This window comes from Arachis ipaensis, chromosome B2, assembly GCF_059453495.1.
Source record: "Arachis ipaensis isolate K30076 ecotype BB chromosome B2, ASM5945349v1, whole genome shotgun sequence".
Classification (NCBI taxonomy): Eukaryota; Viridiplantae; Streptophyta; class Magnoliopsida; order Fabales; family Fabaceae; genus Arachis; species Arachis ipaensis.
This window is the reverse complement of record NC_142437.1, coordinates 39,441,783-39,450,573: the sequence shown is the minus strand read 5'-3', so window position 1 is coordinate 39,450,573 and position 8,791 is coordinate 39,441,783. Positions and strand designations below refer to the sequence as shown.

Sequence of the window (8,791 nt, the reverse complement as noted above, 5' to 3'; positions counted from 1 at the left end):
ACCTCCTTCATGCTTGGATTTAGCCACCTCTATGGTTGAACCACTGGCTTAGCATCATCCTCCAATAGGATCTTGTGCATGCATCTAGCTGGGCTAATGCCCTTAAGATCACTTATGGACTACCCAAGAGCTGTCTTGTGTGTCCTTAGCACCTGAATTAGTGCTTTCTCTTCCTGTGGTTCTAAAGTAGAGCTTATGATCACAAGAAAAGTGTTATCTTCCCCCATAAATGCATATTTCAGGGATGGTAGTAGTGGTTTGAGCTCGGGTTTAGGAGGCTTCTCCTCTTCCTGAGGAGTTTTCAGAGGTTCTTCTGTTTTCTCTGGTTCCTCCAGATCAGGCTGAACATCTTTAAAAATGTCCTCTAGCTCTGATTCGAGACTCTCAGTCATATTGACCTCTTCCACCAGAGAGTCAATGATGTCAGCGCTCAGGCAGTCTTTTGGTGTGTCTGGATGCTGCATAGTTTTGACAGCATTCAACTTAAACTCATCCTCATTGACTCTCAGGGTTATCTCCCTTCTTTGGACGTCAATGAGGGTTCGTCCAGTTGCTAGGAAAGGTCTTCCTAGAATGAGAGTTGCAATCTTGTGCTCCTCCATTTCCAGCACTACAAAGTCAGTAGGAAAGGCAAATGGCCCAACCTTGACAATCATGTCCTCAATTATGCCTGATGGGATTTTAATGGAGCCATCAGCAAGTTGGAGACATATCCGGGTTGGTTTAACCTCATCAGTCAAACCAAGCTTTTTGATAGTGGATGCAGGTATTAGGTTGATACTTGCCCCAAGATCACATAGAGCTGTCTTAGTACAAGCACCTTCTAATGTGCATGGTATCATAAAGCTTCCGGGATCTTTAAACTTCTCTGGTAAGCTTTTCAGAATGACTGCACTGCATTCTTCAGTGAGGTAAACTTTTTCAGTTTCTCTCCAATCCTTCTTATGACTTAAGATCTCTTTCATGAACTTAGCATAAGAGGGTATTTGCTCAAGTGCCTTTGCAAACGGAATCTTTATTTCAAGAGTCCTTAGATAGTCTGTAAAGTGGGCAAATTGTTTATCCTGTTCTGCTTGGCAGAGTTTTTGAGGATAAGGCATCTTGAATTTGTATTCTTCAACCTTAGTTGCTGCAGGTTTATTTCCTACAGAAGTGGTTGGAGAAGCCTGCTTAAGGGGGTTGTTATCAGCACTTGCAGGTGTCTGATCCCTTATTGGCATTTGAACGCCAGAATTGGGTGCTGCATGGGCGTCTAACGCCATATTGCTACCCTTTTCTGGCGTTTGGACGCCAGAACTGGCCATCCCTTGGGCGTTTAACGCCACTTTCTTACCCTTTTCTGGCGTTTGAACACCAGAATCATTCCTCTCTGGGCTCTTACTGTCCTCAGAGGGATTTTGGGTAGTGGGTTGGTCATTTTCTGTTAGTTGTTCCTTTCTTGGCTTCCTGCTGCTTTGAATTGAGACATTCAATGTCTTTCCACTCCTTAATTGAACAGCTTGGCATTCTTTTGTTATCTGTTTAGATAGCTGCTGTCTTGTCTAATCAAATTGTGCTTCCATATTCTGGTTAGCATTTTTAGTGTCTTGGAGCATCTCTTTGAATTCTGCAAACTGTTTTGTTATAAAAAGCAATTGCTGGTTGAGTTCAGCAACTTGTTCTTGAGGACTAAGTTCAGTGGATGCTACTTTAGCTTCTTCTTTCATGGAGGACCCACTACTTAAGTATAGATATTAATTTCTAGCAACTGTATCAATGAGCTATTGAGCCTCTTCAATTGTCTTTCTCATATGTATAGATCCACCGGCTGAGTGGTCTAGAGATATTTGGTCCTTTTCTGTAAGACCATGGTAAAAGATATCCAACTACACCCATTCTGAAAACATTTCAGAGGGGCATTTCCTCAACGTCCCTCTGTACCTCTCACAGGCATTATAAAGGGATTCATTATCCTCTTGTTTAAAGTCTTGGATGTCCAACCTTAGCTGTGTCATCCTTTTTGGAGGAAAATATTGATTCAGAAATTTGTCTGATAACTATTTCCATGTTCTTATACTTGCTGTGGGTTGGTTATTTAACCACCTCTTAGCTTGATCTTTTACAGCAAATGGTAACAGCAATAGTCTATAGACATCCTGATCTACTTCCTTATCACGTACTGTGTCAGCAATTTGTAAGAACTGTGCCAAAAACTCAGTAGGTTCTTCCTGTGGAAGACCAGAATACTGGCAATTTTGCTGCACCATGATAATGAGCTGAGGATTTAGCTCAAAGCTGCTAGCTCTGATGGGAGGTATGCAAATACTACTCCCATAGGAAGCATTAGTGGGATTAGCATATGACCCCAGGGTCCTTCTGGACTGTTCATTTCCACTTAGGTCCATGATGGAGAGAGGGAGATGTTGTAGATTGTAAAATAGAAATAAAGTAAAAGAAAAATAAAAATATTTTTATTTTTATTTTATTTATTTAATGCTAACCGAATTCAAAAGAGAAGAAAATAAAATAAAATAATTGGAAACTATAAAAATAAGCTTTGAAAATAAAATAAAATAAAATAGCTTAAAATAAATAAAAAATTCGAATACTAAAATGGCTAATTAATTAAAAAGATTTGAAAAATTTTGGATATGATTTTAAAATTTGAAGATTGAAACTTTCTCAACAAAGAAACACCAAACTTAAAATTTTTCAATCAAAATAATAAAATAGTACAAGTAAATCGAAAATTGTGAAAAAGAAAAAGATTTTGAAAAATTTTATAAAGGATTTTCGAAAAATAATAAAGGAAATTTCAAAAAGAATTTGTTTTGAAAAAGATTTAAGAAGATAAATTTTTACAATTGAAATTTTAACTTGCCTAACAAAAAACTACCAAATTTTTAAAATTTTGACTAAGTCAACCTAAGGAATTCGAAAATAATGAGCAAATAAAGGAAAAGATATTTTATTGAATTTTTGAATTTAATGAAGAAAGAGAAAAATAATAAAATGACACCAAACTTAGAATTTTTAGATCAAAACAAAGAAAGCAAAATGAAAATTTTGAATGTCTAGATGAACACCAAGAACGAATTTTGAAAATTTTTAAGAAAATAAAAACACAAAAGACACCAAACTTAAAAATTTTTATACTTTGGACACTAATAATTCGAAAATGCACAAGAAAAATAAGAAAAGATACAAAACAAGAAAAACTAAAGATCAAACAAGGAAAATAACCAAGAACAACTTGAAGATTAAGAAAGAACTAAGAACATATAATTCGAAAAATTGAAAGAAAGATAAAATCATGCAATTGACACCAAACTTAAAATATGAAACTAAACTCAAACAGAAGACTAACTTATGAGGTTATTGGTTTTTTTTTTAAAATTTTCAAAAATAATTTAGAAAAAGAAAATAAGGATTTTAAAATTTTAACCAAAAATAATAATAGAAGACTCAATTCTAGTGACTCTAAACCAAAAAGATAAATTTTTCCTGATCTAAGCAACAAAATAAACCGTCAGTTGTCCAAACTCGAACAATTCCCGGCAACGGCGCCAAAAACTTGGTGCACGAAATTGTGATTACACTTTTCACAACTCCGCACAACTAACCAGCAACTGCACTGGGTCATTCAAGTAATACCTTACGTGAGTAAGGGTCGATCCCACGGAGATTGCCGGCTTGAAGCAAGCTATGGTTATTTTGTAAATCTTAGTCAGGAGATTAATGATAATAGTGATTGTATTTATGAAAAATAAATAACATGAAATAAATAGTACTTGTGATTCAGTAATGAGAAACAGGCTGAGGTTCCAGAGATGCTCTATCGTCTGAATCTTTGCTTTTCTACTGTCTTCTTCTCCAAACACGCATGGCTTCCTTCAATGGCAAGCTTTATGATCCTTTCGGATGAAAAATACCAGGTACGATCTCTGCACGGCTAATCAACTGTCGGATTTCTCGTCTCGGATGAAAAATACCATGTACAGCTACCGCACAGCTAATCATCTGTCGGTTCCCACTAGCGTCGGAATAGGACCCTTGTCCTTTTGCACATTGTCACTGCGCCCAACATTCGTGAGTTTGACGCTCGTCACAGTCATCCCTTCCCAGATCCTACTCGGAATACCACAGACAAGGTTTAGACTTTTCGGATCCCAGGAATGCTGCCAATTGGTTCTAGCCTATACCACGAAGGTTCTAACCTCCGGACTCGGTCCGTGGATCAGAAACCCAAGAGATACGCACTCAAGCTGTCGCCCAATGACTACGTTGAGCTCAGATAGAACGGGAGTGGTTGTCAGGCATGCGTTCATAGGTTGAGAATAATGATGAGTGTCACGGATCATCATATTCTCTATATTGAAGTACGAATGAGTATCTTAGAATAGAATCAAGCGTGATTGAATAGAAAACAGTAGTAATTGCATTAATCCATTGAAACACAGCAGAGCTCCTCACCCCCACCTATGGGGTTTAGAGACTCATGTCGTAGAAGATACAATATGAAGTGTAAAATGTCATGAGGTACAAAATGAATCTCTAAAAGCAGTTTTTATACTAGACTAGTAACTTAGGTTTACAAAAAATGAGTAACTAAGTGCAGATAGTGCAGAAATCTACTTCTGGGATCCACTTGGTGTGTGTCTGGGCTGAGCTTCCAAGATTTCACGTTCATATGCCCAAAGTTAGCGTTAAATGCCACCCTGGGTGCCAAAATGGGCGTTTAACGCCGAAAAGATGCTAGTTCTGGCGTTTTACGCCAGAAAGTTTTAGGCTGACATTGAACGCCAGTTTGGGCCATCAATTCTCGGACAAAGTATAGACTATTATATATTGCTGAAAAGCCCAGGATGTCTACTTTCTAACGCAATTAAGAGCGCACAAATTGGGCTTTGGTAGCTCGAGAAAATCCATTTCGAGTGCAGGAGGGTCAGAATCCAACAGCATCTGCAGTCCTTTTTCAGCCTCTGAATCAGATTTTTGCTCAAGTCCCTCAATTTCAGCCAGAAAATACCTAAAATTACAGAAAAACACACAAACTCATAGTAAAGTCTAGAAATGTAATTTTTGAATAAAAACTAATAAAAATATAATAAAAAGTGACTAAAATATACTAAAAACTATGTAAAAACAATGCCAAATGGGTATAAATTATCCGCTCATCACCGGCCAAGGTCGATGTTATCACCACTTTACCTCACCCCTCATCTGTGAGGGAGGTTAATGCCAGGGCATTTTGGCCAGTTTTATTGACCTTTTCTTTACTGTTTTAGGATAGTTTCATGTATTTTCTTAGCTAATAAGCAAGTTTTGGGTAGATAATCACTTACATCTTGATTCAAGCAAACATTGTGAATTTCATGTGATTTTATGAGAAGTATGCATGAATTGAATGACAAATTGGATAATGCATGTCTCATAACTTGGATTAGAGCTTTGATGCACTTTATTTGCTTGATTTCAGGACAAAGGAAGCAAGGAAGAGCCACATTAGCAGCCACGTTAATCCAATTAACGTGACCACTAACGTGGAATGGGAAAATGCTTGCAACGTTAACGGAAAAAGTGATTGCCAATAACGCCTTCGAAACCATCATGGCCCATATTAATTGCCACGTTAACTACATTAACGTGGTAGTTAACGTGGAGAGAAAGGGAGCTCCAGCGTTAGTGGTAAAAGTGAATACCACTAACGCTCCAAATTGGCAATTAGCCACGTTAAGAGTCACGTTAACTCAGTTAACGTGAACTCTAACATGGAAAGGAAGACAAAGCCAACGTTAGTGACACTCACCTTTGTCACTAACGTTGGACTAAGCCCAATTGGCCATGTTAAGAGTCACATTAACTACATTAACGTGAACTCTAACGTGGGAGGAGCAAGGAATCGCCAACGTTAGTGACACTCACCTTTGTCACTAACGTTGGACCAAGCCACTATGAGCCACGTTAGTTGCCACGTTAATTGCATTAACGTGGAAGCTAACGTGGAGGAAAGAAATGATGAGCCAACGTTAGTGACACTCACCTTTGTCACTAACGTTGGAGATGGCAATCACCACCACGTTAGTGGCCACGTTAAGACAATTAATGTGAGGCACTAATGTGAGAAGGGGCGTTTGGAATGTTAGTGACAAAGGTAAGTGACATTAACGCTCTCGAGGCTAAGGCATGCCCACGTTAAGAGCCACGTTAGTTATACTAACGTGGACTCTAACGTGAGAAAAGGGGGCTAAGAGCAACGTTATTGGCAAAGGTGAACGCCAATAACGCTTGCGATGGACCAAGAGGAAATGTTAGTGGTCACGTTAGTGCTACTAACGTTGAAGTTAACGTGAACCATCTTGGGCTAGGAACGTTAGTGAAAAAGGTGATTGTCACTAACGTTCTCGAACCCACATTTTCACTTAACGTTAACGCCACTAACATCCTAGCTAAAGTCTATGCCTACTTCACACTTTCTCTGCAAGTAGAGCTGAGCCCACTGAAGATTCCAAACTGCTTCAACTCAAGATCCAAAGGCCCATATCCAATTGAAGAGCCAACTAGAAGATCAGAAGAGTAGTATATATAGGAGTAGTTTTGAACTAGAGAAAAACCTGGGGGGGGAAGCTTTTGGGCATTGAGAACCACTCTCTGTATAATTTTACTTTCTCTGCAACTTTTAGTTTTTACTTTCAGAATGTATTTTCCATCTTTGCTTTCCATTCCCAGAGCTATGAACAACTAAACCCCTTTCATTGGGTTAGGGAGCTCTGTTGTAATTTGATGGATCAATAATAGTTTTCATTATTCTTCTTCTTTCTTTTCTCTTGATTTTACTAGAAAGCTTTCAATCTTTATCTAATTGGGTAGTTATCTTGGAAAAGAAGCTATTCATACTTGGATCTCTTCGGAACCTTGGAAGAGGAATGAAGAGATCATGCTAGAAATGCTTTCTCATGTTGGACCAAATTGGGGTTTGGACGGATATGGTGACATATAATTCTCCCAATACTTTGATTTGGAAATACATGTGGTATAATCAGTGACCATACTTCATCTCTTCTCATGAACAATTAGACCAAGGAATTGGCTATTGATCAAGATTTGAGAGATTGAATTACCAAGAAATTGGAATTCAATCAATTAAGATTGCCAAGGAGATCAATGAATGCATTGATTGAGGAAGAGATGAAAATGAACTTGATCCGGAGAATGCAACATCTCCTGAGCCCAATGAATTTCCCATTTCTGATCTTACCCATTCTCTTTACTTTCTGCCATTTACTTTTATGTTCGTCTTCCCCATTTTCCATTTAAGATTCTGCAATTTATTTTCTGTCATTTATATTCAGTTCTTTATTTCCAGCATTTACAATTTTTGCTATTTACTTTTTCGCCATTTAATTTTCTATAACTCTCAAATCAACTTCTGCTTAGCTCAACTAGAACATTCCTCCGATTAAAGTTGCTTGACCAATCAATCCCTGTGGGATTTGACCTCACTCTATTGTGAGTTTTTACTTGATGACAATTCGGTATACTTGCCGAGGGAAAATTGTTGAGAGACAAGTTTCCATGCATCAAGTTTATGGCACCATTGTCGGGGATTGATTTTGTATCAACAATGATTAAATTGGTTGATTACCTAGATTGAGCATTTTTCTTTTGTTTGATTTAATTTCATTTGAGTGATTTACTTTCAGTTGTAGTTATTTTCTTTCCTTTACCCATTACCCGTTTGTAGTGTTCTCTTATTTGTTACAATTTAGTTCACTAACCCACTAACTGTTTGATATATTGCATCACTCACACTAACAGCATTTCTGACAAGAATACTTCCTGCATTTATCTCTTTCTTGCTTGTGCCTTGTTGGTTGTATGACAAGTAGAAAAAGCGGGGCTTCAACTTCCTTTGATTCTGAACTTGAGAGAACCTTTCTTAGACTAAGGAGGGAAGCAAGAGGAAAGAGAGTCATTAGTGCTGAGGAAGAGGAGGAGTATTTTGAACCAGACATGGATGAGAATATGGAGAATCATCATGAAGAAGAGCTCACAACCATGGCAGAGAAGGTCCAGTTCATCATGCGGGACAAGAGAGAAGGGTTCTAGGATCTTACATAAACCCAAACCCAGGAAATTGTGGAAGTAGCATCCAAAAGCTAACCATATGTGCCAATAACTTTGAACTAAAGCCACAGCTCATCACCCTCGTTCAGAACAACTGTTCATTTGGAGGAAGTGTCCAAGAAGACCCCAATCAACATCTCACCATATTCTTGAGGATATGTGATACTGTGAAGTCTAATGGTGTTCATCCTGACACCTACAAACTGCTTCTGTTTCCCTTCTCACTCAAGGACAAAGCATCTAAATGGCTGGAATCCTTCCCGAAGGAGAGTTTAACAACCTGGGAAGATGTGGTGAACAAATTCTTGGCAAGATTCTATCCTCCTCAAAGGATCAACAGGTTGAGAGCTGAGGTACAAACCTTCAGGCAACAAGATGGTGAAACTCTCTATGAAGCATGGGAGAGGTTCAAAGACTTAACAAGAAGGTGCCCGCCAGATATGTTCAATGAATGGGTGCAGTTACACATTTTCTATGAAGGTCTTTCTTATGAATCAAAAAAGGCAGTAGACCACTCATCCGGGGGATTTCTGAACAAGAAGAAGACCATTGAAGAAGCCATAGATGTCATTGAGACTGTAGCTGAGAATGATTACTTCTATGCTTCTGAAAGAGACAATACTAGAGGAGTGATGGAGCTGAACAACGTGGATGCACTGCTGGCCCAAAACAAGATGATCACCAA

The 8,791-nt window shown here is 38.3% G+C and overlaps 1 non-coding gene across 1 annotated transcript; it reads right to left on the bottom strand.

Annotated features, from left to right (window-relative positions):
* Positions 1–8,444: 8,444 nt before the first annotated feature.
* LOC148573671 (small nucleolar RNA R71) lies at positions 8,445–8,551 on the bottom strand. Its single transcript, XR_015905957.1, has one exon. It is a non-coding gene; the product is annotated as a small nucleolar RNA R71 (small nucleolar RNA).
* Between the last annotated feature and the right edge of the window lie 240 nt (positions 8,552–8,791).